The sequence below is a fragment of the Watersipora subatra genome, chromosome 5, assembly GCF_963576615.1.
Source record: "Watersipora subatra chromosome 5, tzWatSuba1.1, whole genome shotgun sequence".
In the NCBI taxonomy this organism is placed as follows: Eukaryota; Metazoa; Bryozoa; class Gymnolaemata; order Cheilostomatida; family Watersiporidae; genus Watersipora; species Watersipora subatra.
In genome coordinates, this window is record NC_088712.1 from 26,534,469 (window position 1) to 26,558,561 (window position 24,093).

The following is a 24,093-nucleotide window of genomic DNA, read 5'->3' on the forward strand; positions in this document are numbered from 1 at the left end:
TCTACTGACCGAGAATCGTATCGTGTGAACAGCACAAACAAGCCTGATACCGATATAGTCCAAAGAGAAAATTTTTTTTCAAAGCCGATATTCTATTTGAGTAGCCAATGACATCTTTTTTATCGTGAGCCATAGTGTCATTAAAGCCTGGTTTCCATATGACAGCACAATGATCGTGCGCAGCCCAGTGATCGTGCACAATGCATTTCATGGGCCGCAATGCGGTGTTTCCATATCGCGCGTAGGCACCACGCTTGCATTGGACAGAGTGGATAATTTCCTTACTTTTTCGTAGGAGAGACGGATTTCTTCGGAAAACAGCCCTCCGTTTGAATTATGGGATGGGTTGACAAGGTCTAGCGGTGTATTGTGGGATACATAATCGTGCGCACCCATCGCAAGGACCCATTCTGTTGGATCCTTGCGATTAGCGTACGCACGTCGCGCTATCGTCGTGTGTTGAAGTTTCCATATCACAGCTGGCCTACGCACGCAGGACGTCGCGGCCTTGTGCTGTCATATGGAAACCAGGCTTTAATATGAACACCATATTTGTCTTCACACCTGTGTATGCTATTGTCATAGCTTCACTCATGAGTAACAGCAACCCGGAAAACTGCTGTTATTATAATAGTTGAAGCACATTATGTTAGCAAAAGATCGTCCTCCTTATGGTTATCCATTATTAGCGATGAGCAGTGCAAAATAATCGGGAAGCTTGCTAAAAAAGTTCACTAAAAACATTGTAGGAAACAGTCAGCAAAATTCAAGGAGTGACTCACTAAAGTATATCAGCTAAAGTTATCTGACCCTGCAAATAAAAAACGGACAAAATCACCCACTCTCAGATCAAACTTGGCCTCTGCACAATGGCTGATCTGAACGCAGCTTAATACTAAAGCCTGGTTCACATATCGATTGCGAAACTCTGGCGGTAACTTGCGCAGCAAAACCCTTGCGGCACTAGGCTCGGTGGCATATGTTCACATATAAGCTACATCGCTAAACATAATCGAGGAATCACATAAAATGTTCGCTCGCCATGCCGTTTCTATAATGGTGACCTTCACCTGTACGAGCATTACATGAAGGTTTTGCCTGCGGCCTTTTGCGACATTTGAACAGCCCTAAACTATTGCGAGGCCGTCTGCAACTATCGGCGGTCCTTGGCTGTACCCGGCGCATAGGTTCCCATTTCACCGCTAATAGCATGCGGTGCTGTCGCCAGTACTTTGTGACGTGTATGGGAACAGGCGAGTGACCAGAGCACACATACACACACACAAACAAACTGCTTATGAATCATTCAATAAACTAGTGGACAACCAAAGCGACACAAATGATTGTCCATTCTGGTTAGGTTATTAAACTATTGAGGCACTCTGCTTGCGCAAACTCTAGTGCGTTCTATACAAGAGGTCAGAGGCTTTTCTACTCCTTCCAACCTCGGACAAACAGCACAAATAAGGCAAATTGCCAAAGAAATAAGTATAACATCATAATTCATGTAGTAATTGGACAAGCACTGATCATTTTTAGTACCAAAGATGGCTGTGATTCTTTGTAAAGTGCTTAACCTCATCCTATTCTGATATTCGATATTCTAGAGCACTTGCACAATTTAATTGAAAAAATAAAATAAAAATCATGACTAGGCTGAATTATTAATAACAGTGACTATATACATGTAGAAACGTGTGTATACAAGGGTTACTGCTGCAGCAGAAGCTACTTTGAAAAACTATTGAAAAAGTTTTTATGGACGATACCAGTACAAATGTATAGCAATGAAGCGCACCACGGTTCTTTGTAGATTTAGCGATTGCTTTATAAGAAACCGAAAATATGAGTGTAGCAGGACATCTGAAATTGAAACGTCACATTAAAAGAGAGGTAATGGATTTTAAAATGACTTTATAAAAATGAAACAAATGGTGATATTAGTTAATAGTAAAAATACATATACATTTAGTTAGTAACCTACAATCGCAATACGGATACTGAAAAAAAGATGGCCGAAAATCACAATCTTGTGGTTAGTTATGCGTGTTTGCAAACTTGCGATTACAATCTTCGCAAGTTTAAATCCTCTGCGAAGCGAATTTTTTATTACTAAAACTATCCATATACAACTGGACCGACCGACAAACGCTCACATTTATATATAGATTGAATGTCATCCGCTGCTAACAGTATTGCATTGTAACATATTGCCACAATTTATTTTACCATTGCTTTAACTTATTGAATAATTATATTAATTACACTAACTATCATGGTTGTTTTACTTTAATTTTGGTCAGCTGCCAATGACATCTTCGATAACAGAACGACTTTGGAGAGACCTCTGCAAAAAGCTATGTAATATTGTATAGCCCTTCAGACCTCTATAGAACCTCTCAGCTATGTATGCATGTATGGACCACGTGATGTAATGGAAGGTGCACCAGTAATAGATTCGCTTACTTGAAACACAGCCTTTTAGTAATGTTGCAAAGGTGACACGCTAAAGCCGTGGTCACGCGATGACCGAACTGACTTAGGTTTGGAGGTTAGTTTACTTTGGGTCGGCTAAGCCACATGTCACATGGCATCCGAAGTCAGTTCGCCTCCTAGATACCATACGCATGGAGACAGGACACTGTTTCATTGGTAGTTTTTATGTATTTAAACTAAATATTTCTATTGTAAACAAAAAACTTTGAGGAACAATTATTAATTATTATTACACAGCAGACTTATCAGAAGATCATTCAGCTGCTCAGAATAAATCACTCGATAGAAAAATTTTGCCAAACCTTCCATCAACAAAATTATACTTTTTGTTAATATATGAATGTTTTTCTATGCTGAGTACATAACAAACAAAAACAGTCTTCATCATAGTACTGTGGTTTTACATAAATAAAACAGGCAACGATTATTCATCAGGATGAGTATGACACATTACTTATATTCTACAGGAAATAAAACCACAACCATTCTTTAACATTTATGCAAAACTCAAGCACAACATCTTACATTCATGCAACACAATCACAAGTCCGGGAGAGCCTTGTCATAAATTGTTTGATGTTGTTTATTTAACCAAATAAAAAGATCGTCCCATTTCTATTTACCTTTGCTCACACGCACGTAAATAGAAATGTGACGAGTGCTCGGTCGAATTTTAACCAGCCAATAAACGCAAGGGTTCGACCACAAAATTTCGAGCAGGATCGAAATGGTTCGTTTCAGCCAGAAATGTCTTCGGCTGAACAGTTTACAACTGACAGCGACGTTGTTTTGTGTCGTTTAGTTCGTTTCGGCTCTCACGTGACCACTGACCACCCTTAAAGAGTATTGATGAGTAAGAAATTTGTAAGCTGCGAGTCTAAGATACACCGGTAACTGCTCAGTTGAGCGATAATCCCATTGAAATACAATTCTTGGATAATACTGTGATAGTGTGGCATCATGCGGATCGATCACCCATAGACTCCCCTTCAATCTATTGCATGTGCGTTTCTATTAATAAGACAAAACTGTCACCATAGAGCTATAAGCTGGGCTGACTAATACTTTTTAACGAATGCCATAGCTGTTTAGTAGTTAAAAGTTACCGGAGAAGTGGAATTGTCTGCTCCAAGGAGAGATAGCTTTATTGTTGCAACAGTATGTGTAGACGTGAACAGAGCCGTATAGCACACAGTGAGCTCTACGACTCTGAGAGTGAATTTTAAAAAGCTGAAGTTTTTGTTGTTGATGAAAAGCAGCTTAGCCTCCAAAGCTTTAGTTTTAGTCTTAATGGTTGACTTGCGACAAAATTCACATTACAGTTATTTGGTATCAAAAGATTCACCATGTCTTACATTGTTGTGTTGTAGGTGCCAAATATGTGGAAATGTGATTACAAGCTCTTGAAAGCTCAAAAACGAAAAGCCGCCGTAAATTGGAATCTGTTTATTTCTCTGACGTAGTTCTGACAGTTTAGTTATTGTCTTGTTACGTGATGTTCTCATGTGAATTGAAAGGCCAATAAAAAGCTCCATATAAAACTTATCGTAGCACTAGTTTATGACAAACACTTCGGGTTTTACCGAAGACCCCATATCAAATATAGATGCGCGCTATTTTCAATTTTGTTTTGGCTTGATCTAATCGTCAAGTCGTAATCTGATCATGTGACCCAATACTTCGCAAATAATTTTTGCAGCAATTTTCGAATATCACATGTGACCAACAGGCTCGTCATGATTATCAGACAATGATATGTACGCCTTCGAACTAAGGATAGAAAGTTTAACGACCTTTTACGGTAAGTTATAATATATCAGAGCTAAAAGTGACTGCATTACAATGACGATAAAATAGGCGCGTAAGAACAATAGACCTGGTTTTATTGAACGTGTGAAATATATTTGTGAAAATATTTCGACGAATGAGGTTGCATGAAAGTGTAAACAGAAACCATCCTGTAACAACTACGTCCCATTTGAGCCGCTTTGGAAAGAGAATTCAAACTACGGCGGTCTCATGTGGCTGCGATTAACTGTTGGTTTTTATAGCTTTTAAAAGCTTTTAATCACATTCCCATATAATTTGCACCTACAACACAACAGAATAAGACACGGTGAATCTTTTGATATCAAATAACTGTAATGTGAATTTTGTTGCAAGTCAACCTTTAACAATAGGTCATATATAACAATCTTATTTTTTGTTCATGAAATGACGAGAACACCTATTGTAGGTTTTCGTAAACAGTGTTAAATAATACAGTGTGATATTCACTGTTCTTTTGAAACCTTTGGCTCAGTTTTTGTTGTTGCTTGTCACAGTAGATATTACAAATAATTAACAAAACAATGAAGTGTTCAGTTATTGTTATTAGCTTGCTTATATGACATTGTCAATTTACTAAACAAATCTTCCTTTTGCAATTACAAAATAGTTTGCGCCCATCTGGGGCATTGGTCAGTAATGACACAAGAAACAACCATCGTAACCGAGCCTGTCAACTTGCAGAAAATTCTCACATAGATGATTTATACAGCTTAAAGGCAATTACGCGACTATATCAAACAGTCAGTTCACATACCCGTTGAAATGATTGTTGTATTGTCAGATTTGCTCTTTACAAAATAAGAAAAACGGGGATGCACCTTCAAAAAAATTTCCAAACCTTTATGCAATCTTGTTGTTGAATTTAACTCGAAGAGAGATTATCTCATTTATATCAAATTGTAAAAATTACAATTAGATAAATTACAGAAATTAAAAATTACAGTTACTACATGGTCATGTCATAATAATTAGTCTACATGTATTTGCTAGAATAGACCATGGATCCGCATAAAGTTACTTCCACTTGGCAATGCTTAAATAATTTTGGCAAAGATAAATTTTCTTAGAATTGTGTAACATATTAGCAGACAAATCACTGAAAATTATGTTTTTTGCAAGGAATGTTAGAAGTGAAAATGTTGCTTTGCTTGTTGTCTGACGGATTATTTTTGGACTCAACAAAGTTTCATGCTGTAAATAAAAAATGATTATTGAGTCTTGACTGACAACTTGCAACTTCGTTTTTCTTTTCAGTCAGTACAATAAATAGTTTTGTAACATAAACATGATGTACTGCTCACAAAAAAATCACCTCAAAATCTCTTTCTCATAAAAGAGTCTTCAACTTATTTACTACGTAATTCATTTTAGGTTGGACATAATTAATTTGTGTCAACAAAAGCCATTCAAACAGCTGCTCACAAAATGGGTCAGGCCAAACAAGGCAAGTCTTCGTCAGATGCGATGAAATTCGTATGCTCTCTACGAGCGCGTTTCAGAGCTTTTGTGCTTATAGATGTTGGGAATCATCCGCAGTTAACGTTTCACATGAAATGAATTCAAATGCTATATATATAATACTTATAAGAATCCTTTACTGTCAGTTTCACATGAGCACACACTACAATAGTCTCCATACTAAGCATTTGAACCAAGAAAATTTGAATCTATTCACTTGTAGCTACAAAAAAAGAACCAAACCACATAATATAAAAAAGCTCCAGTGAGGGGCTTCCGTCTGATTTAAATTGTCTGTAAGCCCCACAGAGGGGCTTATAGTAGTGCATGAGTTAAATCGGTCACCACAAGGCAAATATGGTATTCATTATTCGATATCAAGTTGATTTCAACCCTTCGGGCACCATTTTCGCAGGTCTGCGAGTGTGCAGTGGCTTTGTGTAAGGCAGTTTTGTAACTGATCAACAATTTGAGGTTTCTTACCAAATAACGTCAAATCACGTCCATTAGTAGTGAATAAATCACTCGGCGATATTTATTCAGAACTCTTTTAGCAGTTTTAACACAACATCATGAGTATAGGCAGCGGTAATCACATCGGTAGTTTCAGAAAAAATCACCAACTTGTCGGAATCTCCAACAGGTATTCGGCGTTAGGTATGACTCGCTTGCTCTTCCATAACCGTGGTTTTACGACGTTTTGTCAGTTTACGTCTATTAAATCTTTACAAAGAGATTAAACGCTTTTTTGTATTACTGTATAATGAACCAAAATATCAACCGAGATTGTTTGTGGGCACATACATAGAATTCAGTTATAACTTTTCTGAATTTATGAAGTTCGATGCGTGGGAAAGCTAAAAATCCGCATCGTACTCCTTCGAAAGATTTCGAAGGTATGCATTTACATCGTATTATGCCTGAAAATATCGGACAAGGCAAAACTAGGAGGAGGAAATATCCGCCATACTGATTTATTTTTCCGGTTGTCGTAGTTCAATTAATGATTTAACGATGCTTAACTCATCTGCAATACTTGCAATAAAATTCACAATATAGTAATAAATGATATTGACGCTCTTTGTGATCGTTATTGCAGGTGAGTAAAGTTTTTTGCATTGGTACAAATTCAAGTTTTTCTCCGTAAATAAAACCGAGTGTTAAAGACTGTGTTTATAAATAATCGCACTCCATGGTGGTAAACTGCAGTGGATTATCGTTCTTGGATGCGTTTGACGTTGGAAAACAGCTTGAAAAGCATTTGCGAGTCATAGAATAGATATAATTTGTCTTTAAAATGTCACGCTTCTGTAAACAGGAATTCATTAAAAAGAGTAGGCCTATGGCACTAAAAGGGTTACATATTGCTTTCGTTATTTAACTGTACCTCTGTGCTTTAAGAGAAGTACAACTTTTAAAATGATTTTTTTCACGTATCACAGCGATGTTATCGAATGTCTTAATAACTGTTAAAAACACTTTTGCTGGTTGAGCGAGCTTTTGCTAATAGAATTGAAATGGCTTTGAAGCCATATATGCGTAGAAAAATGTGTAAAGCATGTTACTGAGTAGTAGCAATATCTTTTGATTTCATTACCTACTGCAGAGGCATTGTTGATAATAAATATCATTGCGAGTGACTGTGTGTTGTGTACAAACGGAGTAATGGTGAAACATTAATAGTTTTTGACTGCCATAAAATAGAGAAGACAACTCTGATGTGACAAACTCTGATACAAGTTTGAACGCCATTTCCTAAACTTAATTTGAAGAAATCTTTCTTTGCCATTATTTTTGTCTCCAAAATTTCATAAAGATGAAGATCTATACGCATATATCAAATGAGTAAAGACATGTTTGTTAGTCACTGAGCTACTAAACTTGTTATTCAGTTGGAAAATGTTGAGCAATATTAGTAGTGACCAACCAGCAGTTTTTAGTGGCCAGATTTAGGGTTTGCAACTACAAGGTTATTGGTTCAATCTCAGTCCAAGTCCATAACCATTAGATTCTTACCATATAGATAGTTTATCGATTTGCTGTTTGCAAGATCTCTAATGTAGTTTGTTTGCGATTTTTTAGAATGAATCTCACAAGATCTGGCCATTATCCTTGCAACTAATCGTCTAATCGCTATCTAGTCAATCACCACTACTATGGTCAATTTGCCAACCATACACCGGTTCGGCTCAACAGTAAATTCTCCATAACCAATTGAATCGGTATCAATAACTGTGGGACAGGTGAGATCTAGACATATTTCTTGCATTTTTCCATCACTATTGCAAATTTTCCATGTCTGTGTTTTTATTATACATGTTGTAGGCTTACTAATATGTTATCAATATGCTTTAATTCAGCTACATGGAAAGTTTGTTTATTTGTGCCCTAAGCCCTTAACGTCGTGACAACCATATCAAATTCGATAAACATACCATATAATATTCAGTACATAAGACCAGTCCTTCTACTGCAATGTCGCCTTGCGCACTGACCAGTGTGTATTTATGCTACACCTACAAGCTTCCAGCTCGCTGCGCTGGAAGATGTTACCATAGAGCATTTGTGTTTGAATCCCAACAGTGACTTCGTTTCTTTCATGAATTTAAATAGTATTGCTGCGGTGTCTGCACAAAAATACGACGGTAATGTAATTCATGGCACGATTTCTAGTAAAATTCAACTTCAAAAAACCGTTGCGAATCAAAATTACATGATATCACATATAGGAATTTATTTATAAAATAGTGCAATACCAGTAATCCTACTCAATGTGAGCTCATTGGAACACCAGGTCCCCATTATTCACCATTCGAAATGTCATCACTAGGATTCTCTTCTGGAATTACGTGATATGTTTTGAATTTGATGTTGGTTTTTGTAGTATCTGCCTACAAAGCCACACTTCAGTAATCCATTTGACACATCCACTATTGGGCATTCACACCTTTTTCTTGTACATGAATCACGATTTCTGACAGAAATCTGTCTTGCGGCATTGCTACACTGTTGAATACCTATTATCCGAGGTAGCGGTTTTGTTATTGTATTGAGGTGAACCAGTACGTTGGTTAAGTGCTTGTTTTTTGTTCTCTGTGATCTTCACTATAACATGCTACTCTCAGGCTTTTGTTAATTGTAGTATTCCCGACGGCGCCAAAAAAGGCGTCCTTACTGATGGTGTTTTGAATGCCATTTCTTCAGCTACGCATTGCCCGCCTCTGATCCCGATTGAACTATTAGCGAATAAAAGATTTGGGCCATGGAAGAGGTCACGGTATGTACATGTCAAAACCAGGATTTTCGAACCAAACTTCAGATCTCGACTTGTACTCTTGAATTTACGATAGATCTATAGTTACTCTCCCTTTAACTGTGATTTTTGTTATTGAAAGTTGGAAAAATTAGTTTCAAATTTAGAAACGCTGTAGTACAAAACGTAGATTTTTTTGGCAGATTGGAAGCACATTTCAACACTAACTACCTAGCACATCAGAATTTTAAGCAGAGAAAATATGGAAATCTAAGAGTTGTGTGCACGTGTAGATAATTAAGAAAGCAACTCTTGAAAGTTTGCATTGTGTTAGATTATGTATAACTTGTGATAAGCATGTTAGGTTGAGAATCGTGCTGCCTTTTACCAAAATGTCAACTTAGAGCTAGTAGTGCGATGTAATTTCTTTTTCTCTTTTTATGACATGATTTTCAGCTATTTGATTGTGATATAAGATAGGTATGATTGAAGAATTTGACAATATGTAAGAGGCAACAATAGCCGATTGACTATGTATTTTTAAAAGAGTGTACGCGCTAATTCAAACAAGCTTATAAAGGAAATTGAAAAGGCAGGCTGCTCGCATACTTCTAGATCAACTAAAACTTACAAAATCTTATCGTTTAATTTTTCATTAAATATCTGCACGGCGTTTCTTAAAGCTTTGGAACAATCTGCAATAGCATTAGCAGTGCTTCTCATTTACCTGTGTATATAGCTGTTTGCACATATAGCATCTCATCAGAAAGGTTTACTCCAAGTGAATAACTCGACTAATGCGGAGTTGTTAGCTTACAGTTTGTTATTATTTTTTAATGGATATGTCCAAGTTCGTGTTTTTTGCTACATGAGATTTACTAATTAATTTACTGCATTGCTATTCTACAACAACTCTTTTTTAAATTTCAAATTATTAAAATGATAATTCAGCATAAGAACAATGCGACTAGGACATTAGTTGCTTCTGAAGAAACTTACTATTAGCGCAACCCTAAATATGATATGCTTGTGCATTTTTCATAATATGCCAATATGAAGTTGCAGCCTTATAGGAAGCTCATTTATGAAGCCATTAAATAAAAAGCTGATTAGGATAATTTTGAAAATATGGTGGTTGTGCACTCTTGTATCCACCTGTGCCTATTATGAGGAATCGCGATTCCAAAAACTTGAATGAGTGAACAATATTACCTTATTATAGAGTGCCCACAAATAGTGAAAAGAAAAGTATTGCTGGTACTATTTCATGTATCTAGCAAGTGACACTGTGATGTGGCAGATCAACCTCGATGTTCATAATTACATTGTTAACAGGTTGTTGCCATATTTAGTTTATACTCATATTTGCTTTGTTTGTATTCTGTACTTTTTAGCAGTTCTCATCTGCTAATATAAATGCTTCTTCACATTTTAGGGCTTAAAGGATTGTACTGTAATCTGAATTGTTGGATGAAAGAACAGCCTTCGCCACCACAATCCAAGGACGGACGAGCTGGAAAAACTTTAGTCTAATGTGGTAATGCATTTGGTGGACTGTAGCATTATTCACAAATATGATCATTGCTTTGCTTGTTTGTCTCTGTGTATCATTGATATATAATTTATTCTGGTGTAAAGGTTGTGGTATTTTTCTGCCATGTTTTGATGATGACAATATATATAGAGTTTAGTCATTTTATAGCTATATTTTTATTGTGTTTCATATTATTTTTTGTTATTATATCATGCAACTGTTTGTACCAAAATATACAGCTTCGGAACCATGCCCTAACTATTGAGATGCTCACAAAGATTATTTTAAGAATAATCTAGTAAAAGTCTTCGTATATATCTAAGGTGCAATATTTGTTGAATGTCCGGCAGCCTTGAGAAGAGATGTTGTGTGAAGGTTAAGCATGGCACATTATAGAAAAATTAGGTTGCTTCGGAGACGTAATGTTGGTGGAATGTTGTATAGCTTAAGGAAATAATATTGTCGACGGTTATGCTCAGTACATTATAGTAACATTGTACGCAATTCATTAGAGGAACATTCTGTGAAACATCAAAATGTTAGAAATTGTCTACACAGTTACACCCCACTAATGTTCTGCACGAAAACGTTCCTGGGATGTTAGCTAATATCTTTGAGGCAACATCATGAAAGGCATGCTTGTGGAATGTTCTGTAACATTCTCCCCATTTCGCAGGAATTTTGCACCAGATCATCTGCTGAATGTTCCATAATGGTGAAATGCCATACTGTTCCGAATATATTAGAAGACAATATTATGTGAATGTTTATACCCAGACATTTCAAAGTAGCAATCCTGTAACATTGCTGAGACATTCGATAACAATGTTTTGTAATAACGTTATAATAACGTCAGCAAACCTTTTCCTCTAACGTTCTAGCTAGAGTGGTACAAAAACGCATGATTCATTTTTTGGAAGTTGTCCCCCTTTCATAACAAAAATTTATTTAAAATGAAGCAAATTAAAAATGTTATAGATTTTTTATTACATATATAAAAACAAACAAAATAATAAAAAAAAATAATAATAAATTTGAATGATTTATGTAAATGAAATGAAAAGTCACTACAAATTTATATTTTCGCACTTCATTAGACATATCGCAAAAATGACTAGGGTCCATTAGGCTCTGACCATGCGTTAAACGTTTCAAAGTAAGCCTCGACAGTGTGAACACATCGCAACTGATCAGTTCGCCACATATACATGTTGTGTCAGATGGATGGTGATAGTCTATCCACCGCATGATGAACGTTCCGTGTCGTCCGACAAGCCGACGCGTATGTATATCATTTCGTTAGAAGAGCGAAGCCAATGCCCTTTAACTTGTATGCCCTTATAATTATAATTCGTTTTAGCTCAACGAGATTACCGCGGCAAGGAAAGCGATGCGCAGTAGCTAGGAATATTGTATAATAAAGATGGAATATCCCTCCGCATCAATGTCCCACCAATGTTCTATACGTAACCTTCCTGGGATGTTAGCTAATAGCCTTGAGACAATATTATGGAAGAAATGTTCGTGGAATATTACGTAATGTTCTCCCAATATTGTGGGAATGTTATGCGGGATCATTTGCTAACATTCCAGCAACGTAATTCCCACAACGTTGCTGGGACGTTGTGGGAAATACGTCCCAGCAACGTATTTCCCACAACGTTGTAGGGACATTATGGGAAATACGTTCCAACAAAGTAATTCCCACAACATTGATGGAACGTTTTAAGAGTTACGTTCCAGCAATGTTTTTCCCACAACGTTGCTGGAACGTTGAAAATGTGTCTACAAATAATCTTGTGACAACGTTACGATGTAACGTTTCTGGGACTTTTCGGAACATCCCTGGAACGTTCTGGGAACGTAAAATTGTTAGTTGGGATGGGACTCAAAGATCAATAAACTAATTAAGCGGATAGAATCTATGTCAGACCTTATAAGTGTATGTTCCAAGTTTTTATCCAGAAGTATTATTGAACTAATATACAGCGAGTTTATGAACTCAAAAACTAGTTACTGTTATGAGTCCTGGAAAATGCTCTATTTGGTTATTTTACAAAAAATATTAATATCCCCAGAATGGGTAATGTGCATAATATTTAATAAACCACCGCTAACTTCATTTTGGTCATTTTTGTTCAACTGTTTGTGTTGCCTGTTGACAATATGTATCAGTATAAATTTATCTTTAGAGCTCATTCAAAATTTTATTCAAGTTATGGAAAAACCAAACAGGATTTCAACTATAATACCAGATTTTTAGAAACCAATCTACCTTTGCCAGTATTTTAAACTGCTTCAGGTTACAAAATAATTCAATACAGATTACCATTACAGTGGAAAAGTCTTCAATTAGACTTACACAAAACCTTTGCATTTGCTAAGTTTAGAGTCATTATAAAAAGCCATTTGTTAAGCTTAGATTCCTAGAAGTAATACCTGCTGTTTGAGTTTGTCAATTACTTTGAGCGAAGAGCCTTGACTAGCTGCAGTGCTACTGCGCATGTTGGCCTAATTACGCCCTAAAAGTAGAAACTTAGCTTAATTATTTTGTTTAACCTAATCAATATTATAATTATAACTTTATTTTTCCTAATGTTGTACTTCTACTAATTGATGAAATATGTATAACACACACACACACGCACGCACACATGCACACACGCACGCATGCGAGCGCACGCACACACTTGGGTAAAAGTTGGGTTCACTTCAGACCAAGACAGCTCATTCTGATAGTCAAAGGGAAGAACGAGGCAATTCTGACTTTCCTGGCTACACTGTTGATCAGAGTAAATAGAAGCCAATAACATAGCTGAGAACATTGAGTCGCTAATACTGTCAGATATTCACTTAAACTGTGAGGACGGAGCTGCTGTTTAGAAAAGCGGGTTAGTAAAAAACAACCGCAAAATGAAAGAGAAGATGAGAGCTGTGTAGACTTCAACAACAACAATTTGAATAAGTTATTGTTGTATGCAGCACAAGACTTGTCTGTGCATACCCAAGTAGCCTTGGGTATGCACATCGTTTACCTATATTCATAGACTTGCTTTCATTTTCAATGTTTATGCTACTTTACCTAGCTAGAACATTTCTAGACTTGCGCAGGCTATAGCCTAATTAAAAGGTTTTAAATTCATAACAAATTAATAGTAGCATCGTGTGTTACTGTTTGTTATTCAGTTTATCTTATATTATCACTTCTCTTGATGAGCAACATCTCACACTGCCATTCTACTAGAGCTATATGTTTGGACTGAATAACATAGTACTCTCATCACATCACAATGACCTGCCAATAACTGATCAGACTCAACTGCTAAATTCTGTGCTAGTTGATGATAATTTCTGTAACTTAATACACTTAGTATAGCTGCTTGAAACATTCATATCATCATTATACAGTTGGAACTGAACAAGAAGTATTTAAGAGCTCTATTATTTTTACACGAAAACAAAACATGTTTTGTATTAATTATACAAAACACTCTAGTTTTTTTAATGTGGATCTTTTAAAAGTGATACAACGATAAAACGGAATACATATAACACCCTTGATTAGGAAACTTTTGAATAACTTATGCAAAAATTGCATAGACCCATTTTATTTCATTACAAACATTGTGCATTCCCATATAATTGATCACACTAAATAATAAATTAGGCTGTATGAAACGACAGACCAATCCTAATACATGTAATTCAGAAAGGATCGTCCTAACCGGCCAGCGGTTTCTATTTTAGTACTTCTATGGCTTTGGCAAACTTTTAACTGGTTCAATTATGCTTATTTGTTTAATCTATGGTTTCGAGTTTCATTGTAAAAATAGGTAAAACTAAAGGTGCAATGATAACAATAGCTCAGGATGAAGCTCCCTTTTCCATCTCAAGCCAAATTAGCACCATGAAAATGCATGCAACAAGTCTCATGGTCAATCTGGCAGGTTGAGAGCATAGGATCATTGCAGGGGTCATTATAGAGAGTTAGTTTAGAAAAAGAGCAAGAAGGCTTTGAAAAGCTACAGTCAACACAAAATTCATTGTTTTATTATTTAAATACAAATTGATAACTAAATAAACTGTTAAAAGGCGTAACAAAATAATTAACATAATAAGTAAAGTTTTTCTTTACTACTGTTGTCTTCTTTTCTACTCTGCGTTGCCTTTGGGTGCTGCCAAGCACGGTTTTTTCGGTAGTAAATTAGGGCACAATAGAGAAAGCCAAATCTATTCACGATTGTTGGCTATGTTGCCAGGGAGCGAGACGGGTGACAGAAATGAAGGGCACAGAAGGACACAGCCGAGCTTAAGATGAAATTGGCATTCATTTCTACTCTGCCACTGAGTCTTAAATAGAGACTCAGTTGTTAGTCATTTGTAATATTGTCTCTCCACATGTCTTTACACGATGACCTTTATTCTTGTGACATTGACTGTAGTCTCTGGTATTAGTAGTTCATCTCGTCGAAGATGTACTCCTTGCTGTCATATTTAGGTACAAGAAGGGTGGAGCCTACTTCTACCTAAACCAATACGCTATTGGTATTCGTTTTTGAGTTTTTGAGAGATTGTAATCACATTTCCATATACTTTGCACCTACAAGACAACAGAGTAAGTCATGGTGAATCTTTCTATACCAAATAGCTGTAATGTGATTTTTGTTGCAAGTCAACCTTTAATCTTCTATCTAATATCAAATTGTTATACTTATAGATACGAATTTGGTTTACAATCGGTCTGTATAAAACTTAAAAGCCTATTATTTATAAAAATTATATATATTTTAAGGTCATTTTTAAATGAGTTTATTTTGCAGTCCAACTCAAATGGTCAATAGTTTTTTTCTTTCTTGTCACTAATAGCTCTAGTCAGTTACAAGTCATTGATATTATGATATGTATGTAACTGATGTTACACAAGTACATTAAAGAAGTGTCATTGCTCTCCAATAATTTGGCCCTCTAAAGCTTCCCTAGCACAGTCTCCACAAACAACTACTAAAAACAATTGAAATAAGAATGTATATTTCAGCTAACCATCATTGGTGTTTTTAGAGGTAAATATCCGCTTTTTCTTCCGCATCTTCAAATAAATTGTTTTGTGTGCAAAAACTTTGGCTGTTTTCAGCAGAAGCTAATATCAAACCAACTAATCACTGATCTACAAAGTGGATACATTTTAAATCACTTTGAATTATAACATTAGATGTTTGTAGTGCTTAATAAGCGTACAAACTATTGTCCTTAAAGCTCATTATCTGAGCATCAACTAAATACATGTGTATCCTACAATATTTATACATTGTCCTGATATCCTCAGTTCTTCCAAACTGTTTCTTAGAAAGCCTTGATCATAAAAGCACCAACCCTTTTAATGTTATAAAGTGAAAGAAAAAGGAAAAACAGTAATAACTTTAGGAATTAACTTTTAGAGTTGGTGTGTCTATCAGGTGTCACTGTTTATCAAAGCTTGACTTATAGTACCGTTTGCTATAATATAAAGCAGATTCATCTGTCTGTCTCCTAGAAACCAGGCTAACAGCGTTATGACAAGAGATATTTTCCTGCACGGAAATAAAGCTTATATATCCAGGCTCTAAGACAGCCACGGTACCTACTATCCCACATGGCGATATTACCGAATAGCTCGCAAAATTTTATATTTTGATCATTATTATTTTTTATATTTTAGAAGAAGTGTTTTGTTGAAATTACATAAGAAGGAAAATAAAACTGTAATGGGGTTTAAATGTAAATGCAAAATCATTAGCAATTATTTGCTAAATATAGTCTGTTTTGCTGCGTTTGCAATGAAAAATATTTTGAAATTTGATTAATACCTTTTATTTTGTTTCTATGTTGGCATCATAAAACAAAACTATCATATAGATGTATAGTGGAGTGGTATAGAAACCTATAGCAATTATCTAATGCAATAATTTCCTGATAAAAATCATCAAAATCGTCATCTTTAACAAACGGTAACAAAACAATATGCTAACTTTTGTAACTATAGTTACCTACAATAACTTCAGTGCATTTTGTGGTTATGATTTTCAAAATAGTTTAACATAGTACTGTACAACATGCAAGGTTTTTACCTTGAAGACAACAGTGTGGCATAAATTCTGAATCAAACTTCAAATGAATTTAGATAACTAAATAAATACTTCAAAGATGTTTTAGTATGCATTTCAATGGATATTTAACTGAAATTTTGTTATCTATGCTTGCAAAACCATTTTTACCTTAAGGGATGACGCTGAACTGTGATAAATTTGCAAATTTTAGCTGGTAGAGAAGTTTTTGCTAACATCATATGATGAAAAACTAACTGGCTAGAGTATAGCGAGAGTACAAAACCATTTTGGTTCATAAAGTTAAGGGAAAAATATGTAATAATATGCGCATTGTAGCCTGTGAGCACATTGTATCAAATAAAACATCATTATTTCTGTGCAAATGAGGAGACGGTAAAGTGTGTATGATAAGAACAATGGAATTGTAAAAACAGCAAAAATTGGTGGCTAAATGCGTGGTTAGAAACTAGTTGTTGCATTATTTGTGAGATAAAATCTTGCAAGTTGCCGGCTTTTAATAATTACATAGGTCCTAATAGCTATAGCTAGCCAACTCTAATTAAACACGCAAACTTTGATATATATATATATATATATATATATATATATATCTATATATATATTTAGATATATCAAAGATATATCTATATATATATATATATAGATATATCTTTGATATATCTATATATATATCTATATATATATACATATATATATATATATATATAGATATAGATATAGATATATATATATATATATAATTTCAACTTATGTATAAATTGGAGCATACATTGGCTGACATTTGAGGGTAATTGGTCATCTAGTTATTGTTGGGTCTTCAGTTAAGTTTGAAAGATTGTGTAAAATGAGTCGATTATTACATTATTTTTTTTAATATACTATATTACAACACATAACACATTAATTACCGTAAAAACTCTACTTGAACCCAACTTGTATTTAAATACTGCATATATTTGATCGCCACTGCAAGTGAAGGGTTCATAAATATACCGCCATTTATTTGAACACAACTTTCATTTGACCGACCCTTTCACTATATTTGATCTTGATGAAACCATAATCTTAAGTGATCAGTAAAGAAAGAGTTCGCAAATCGTTATTAAGAATTAATTGTTTACATTAATAACAATCAGTTCTCTGGTTTTCAATCTCCGAAGCCTTTTGATTTTTTGTAAAACTTAAAATGGTATATCATAGAATTAATTACAATCTCAGGCTAAAAGCATTTTCTGGTTCAGGGTGGTTTTTATATTTTAAAGAACATATACCTATATATAAACAGTTTAAATTTATGTTAGTAGATGATCTTTGAAAGCATCACTATATAAATTGTTCTTAACTGTTTCAGTCTAATAGCAGTTTTTTATTTAATGCGGTTTTGATACTTCGAAGACTCACAAATAAAAAAACGACTTCTCAAATTCTGGGTCCACAGGTTACGTTCAGCGAGCAAACTTTTATGAGTTGCATTTGTGCTACATGCAGCGCGTAAAAAGTTTTTTCTGCCAAAAAATGGTTTGAAGGCTAATATCGACTACAGTAGTTCAGCAATGGAGAAGAAAGGTTGAGACCGAAAGATATTGTAAAATGTACTGGACAACTAAAACCTGTTTGTTCAATCAAAACAAATAATTAGAAAATATATATTCTAGCGAACGATGGAAATACTTTGGTTAAAAAAACATTAGGTTTGGTGTCTGCGTGTTATACGATTTCTGTTCGTTTATGCTCCCTGTCCATGAATATATAATTGTGTCATTTAATAGACTATCATGATATAATATATGTATAAATATGCAGATCGATATGATGTTATTTAATAGCATCATATCAATTATCTTAGCAAGACTTACTAATGGGTTAATAATCATAACTTCACTTGTATTGCACATAAAAGCTAGTTGGGCTGCAAACTGTAGCAAACATATCAATGAGTGCAATGAGTTTTTATGCAGCACCGTCAAATATAGATACAAACTAAAAATATGACTCCAAGTTTAAAATGAAATAAAATTGAAAGTTCCAACAAATTACAAAGAATGTCACATGCTATATTATCATTGCAAGGTAACTGCAAGCACTTATTATATATATCAACAAGGCTGATAAAGATAATTATCGACTGTTTAAAGCATAATTTTTGAGAGACCTTTGACAAGTTGGAAGTAAGTTAGCAGATTTACTGCATCCAACAGGTTTAAAATCACTCCACCAAATAATGTCAGCAAAATAAACACAGCATTCGTTTCACCTGTAATGGGTCAAAGTTTATCTTCCAAAAAGTCTGATGAGCTATTTGATTGTCAGCCTTAAATTTAACGCGGCCTCCAAGTGACCGCAACTATCAATAAAGTGTAGAAAAATAGACTGCCATGATACCATTTAGAGGTTTCACAGTATATTTTGCATAATATATATTTGTATTGTATACTTCATATAGTATACATGTATCTTAACATTGTAATATATTTCATCTATAATGCATTTCATAAAATACTAAAAATAGATCATTAACTTCAGAAGCGAAATAAAAAATGAAAAAGTATATAGTTAATTGTAGGAAAGAAAATGGATCATCACCGCTTTCTTATTAGTTAGTCGAAGGGTTGATTGGAGATTATCATGAGCCTAGATACGTGTAAGACAACATAGCTGTTCTCCAACTGCAAGGAAAACTGCCAGGCATTTCCTTGAAGTCATTCCAAATGGTAAAAAGGGAATGTACTGTATGTGCAAAACCAAGAGGTCAAGGCTACAAAAGTGCTAGAATTGGTACAAGGTGCAAAGATTGTGGAGTCGGATTGTGCAAAGGTGCTTGCTTCAACTCTTTTCACAAATAGACAGTAAGGACTATGCATGTATAGACCACAAATAGACTGTATGGACTATGGATATGCGCTATGAACTAAGTCTAAACAGTGGCTAATATGCATTACAAAGTGTGGTTCTACTTGTAAAATGCTTTATTTGTTATATAACCACAGAATATGTTTTGTTCAACAATATAACATTATCGCAACAACAATCAATTTTTTAAAAATTTACATGTGTGAGGGTAGTTTAAATAGCGTCAAACAGGCATAAAGGGTGTAAAACTGTTTGTAAAAGCCATTACTATATGATGCAAACTTATCATACAACCATAGTATAGCAAAAAATATAATTTCAATAAAATTTCAAAGTTTTAATTATTTTTTAACTAATTCACCCAGGGCGATCGAAAATTCGGCTCAAAACTCACCTGCAAAAAGTTAAAGTTTTGCAAGTAGGCAAGCTGAGAGCTAGAACACTCGGCCACCTTTTGTTGTTTTGGATATTTCGCAGCTTGTCAATTTAAAATTGAGAAAAAACATTATTCTGGTTTAGTTTACTTCTTGTAGTGTTTAAAACATTATTGGTTAATAAAAATAGATGTAACAATACCTAATAGAGTGACTGTTGATGTTCCTTTTAAGTAATATAACTATTAGAAACAGGTTTGGTGATATTTTTATGATCACACCAGGTTAGTTTTCAAGTTTCATTAGTAAATCATAATTATTGTATTGCTAAATATTTTACAAAAAGTGATCCCAACACAAAAAGCATTGTAGTTAATCACTGAAAATATGAAATTTGAATAGTTCACACTATATTGCTAGTGATTAACGATATATTGGTAGTTGTTATCTCCTGCGAAGCCAAATCTATTATGAATATATAAAAAATATCAGATACTAAAGTGGTGTAGTAGAAATTGTTTAAAAACTTTTTGACATATTTTAATTTAACGGGTCAAGTTTTCTCACACTAGCACTCATAAAGGTCCGATAATAGCTAAATACTGTTTTTCCTAGTCCAACTTGAAAAGCTTGATGACTGGTCATAACATCAAAGATTGCAGCGGTTAGATTGAATTCAATTTAACAACAGGGAGAAAAAACACTTTTTTCAGAAACAAGGCAAGAAAGTTACTACAACTTTTAACATTTTTAATAATCAAGTTAACAAGTCTTTGTTAGAATTTACAGTTTATTACTAGTAATTGGTAATACACTGCTATTATTTACCTACAATACATGTACAGTGGAATAGGTAAGTATCTTAAAACATTTCTATGTTTTCTAAATATACTCAATTATTATTATCATTATATTTATTATTATTATTCTACACTATTTTACAGAGTCTGGTTCAAAAAGCATGTATTGCTATATATTGGAAGAAGGAAAGGTGTGGTGGACACTTTCAGGTTGACTTTCTACAAAATTCACACTACAGATATTTGGTACCAAAAGATTCACCATGTCTTACTCTGCTGCGTTGTAGTTGCAAAATATGTAGAAATGTGATTACAAGCACTTGAAAACTCAAAAAAGCTATCTGGTTCAACTAAGTCCCTTTTGAGTCGTATTGGAAAGGGATTATATTTTACAACAGTTTTGAGTTGGTGGCAATAAACTGTTCGTTTTTTAGCTTTTAAAAGCTTGTAATCACTTTTCCACATATATTGCATCTACAATGCAGCATGGTAGGACATGTTAATGTAGTGAGACATGGTGAATCTTTTGATAACAAATAACTGCAGGGGGAAGTTTGTTGCAAGTCAACCTTTAACAATTAACTCATAGAATTGATGTTTCAATCAGGTGTTACTTTTTATCAATGCTGGACTTATAGAGGTCTTGACTATGATAAAATCTAGGTCCATCACTCTATATTTTTGAAGCCAGACAAACAGCGTCACAAGAAAGAATATTGCATGGCAATAAAATATAACCGATAATTCAAGATTCCAAGATGGCCAAGCTACCTACAACCCCCTCAATCATATTGATGCGTAATGCAATGGTTTTGAATATAGTTACAAATGATTATATTTTACATGGCACTGCTAACACACTATTTTTCATAGAACAAGTTTGCTATTATTTTATGATGCACCTTTTTATAATTTACCTAAATACATAAAGAGATACTACAGTCACAATCTTATATTCTGAAATAATAAAAATTAAATAACTTGTTTATGTTTAAAATAAACATAGAATTTTGGTCAGTAAACCTGGAATAACCAAATGTTTATTTTTCATCAGGTACACAAGGAATCTCCATGAAGATGTCCACAAAGAATCTCTTTGAAATTACAGAAAAAGAATCACTTTAAAAATATACACAAGGATGGTTAATGAGAATATACATAATGAACTTCTATGAAAGTAACCTTCATCAGAAGCAACTTCTATGAAAACATGCACGAGGAATCTTCATGAAAACATACACAAATGACCTTTAAGAAACTATACTCAAGGAATCTCTAAGAAAAATATACACTAGAACTCTCAATGAATATATACACAATCAATCTCTATAAAAAGATTTCACCAAAAATATTTATGAAAATATTCACTAAGTATCTCTATGAAACCATACACAAGGAATCTCTATGAAAATATACACTGGGGGACCTCTTTGCGAATATACATACAATTAGACTGATAAATTGGCAATATTTACCAGAACTTTATACGGGGAAAATTATGATGAATGAATCATTTTTATTTTGATATAAACTTGCTTTGATCTTTTCAGCCTTTTTCAAACAAAAAAAATAGATTTTTTGTCATATCGGTGCTTCTCATTTTTGCGCCATGCTAATCAAGAGGAAAATTTTTTTTGTGTGGTACCAGCTGTATTTTACGTTATGTTCTCTTCATTTGAGGGTACAAAACTGTTAAACCCAGAAGCGGATTTATTCAACAGAAAACAGCTATCAAGGAAACGCAAATTTATTATACCGATTTAAAGAACAAAAAGCTGTCAGATTAATTAATGAGCATCATCTGATGTCTTGTGTCTTAGGCTTAGCCATCCACACAGTATTTGATTATAAAATATACTTCATGGGATGATCCAATTGAACAGCTGTCGATCTTCACCGTAAGTGCATACATCTTATCTGATATTTGAAACACGCTGAGTATCCAGTCGCAAACTTTAGTTAGAAGCCTCATATTTCTGCCCTGGTTTTCTACAAAAAGTCGAGAGACCAATGAATATGAATCAAAAATATACCCTGAATGTTAGGTTGAGCACCTCATGAACTTGTAAACATGTTTATTGATAGTAGGCTACAAATTCCAACAACTAAAAATATGTCAAGTTCATGATTTCAAGTTGTAGGACATCGGTACCGTGTGACATTTAAATGTTTATTGCAAAAAGGTTACACTAATTGTTCACATTTTTATTAATCATGTTTGTAGGTCACTGTTAGAATTTGAAGTTTATTAGTGGCATTTGGTAATATACACTGGAATTATTCTCCTACTGTACATATACAATGCAATTCATGTGTATCTTACAATATTTCTACGTTGTCTTAATATCCTCATTTATTATTATTGATATTATTACTCCAAACTCTTTTTAGAAAGTCTTGTTTGCTCACAAACCAAAGTATATATGTTCCCACTCTCCTGATTATGTATTTACACTACTTTTAATTTAAAGTTATTATGTAAATAAGACTGATTTCTTGAACACTAATTTGCTGATGGACCAAAGTCTGTTATAAAATCAATAAAATGTTAGTATACAGAAATTACAATAATTCTCTCTTAACCGTTGAATACATGTAACAACACCTGATAATATAACTATTGGTATTCCTTTTACATGTCACAATTATTAATAAGTGGTTTGGAGACATTTTTACGAAAACACTAGATAGTTTAGTTCAGAGGCGTCGTTTGTTGATCATAAATATTTTGTTGCTAATTATCTTTCATTGCCAAATATTTTGGAAAAAGTGATTGAAACAAAAAATATGTAATACTGTGTACATGTGTAATAGTTTACATTTTATATTTGATATCACTAAACAAGATTTTTTATAAGTTGTTTTCTCATGCAAAACTAAAGTAGTACAGATGGAAAAAATTATTAGCTTGCAAAATTGTCTGAAAGAGGATGTCTTTTGTTTCAAAAACTGTTCTACATACTTTAATTTCACATGCCAAGTTTTGCCACACTGGCGCTCATAGAGGTCAGATGTCACCTTTAGCCTGCTTTTTCCTAGTCAATCTTTAAAAGCTGGTGGAATGCTCAATACATTGAACAATGCAGCAGCTTGACTGAATGCAATTATACAACATGAGATGACAACTTCTTTTATATGTAAATTTCGAATCATGTTTTTGTAAGTCATTGTTTGAATTTGTCGTCTATTATTATTTTTTGATGATAAAATGCAATTATTTCACCTGCACTATTTCCTGTTGACCATATGAATACTTCCTTAAAGGCCCGTGTGAGGCAAAACAACAGCTGATAAATATACAATAAAGCAACCTGCTCACTCTTCCAAAATATATTTAGTTTTAAAAGGTAATATTTCATATCTTCATTAAAACCATTTAAACTGTAATGAAAGG

The 24,093-nt window shown here is 34.0% G+C and overlaps 1 long non-coding RNA gene and 1 pseudogene across 1 annotated transcript; both read left to right on the forward strand.

Annotated features, from left to right (window-relative positions):
- The window catches only part of LOC137397228 (cyclin-dependent kinase-like 1), a 485,333-nt pseudogene that overhangs the window by 191,337 nt on the left and 269,903 nt on the right, over positions 1-24,093 (forward strand).
- Positions 6,776-10,823, forward strand: LOC137396572 (uncharacterized). Its single transcript, XR_010978578.1, has 4 exons — positions 6,776-6,883; positions 7,867-8,027; positions 8,927-9,061; positions 10,473-10,823. It is a non-coding gene; the product is annotated as an uncharacterized lncRNA (long non-coding RNA).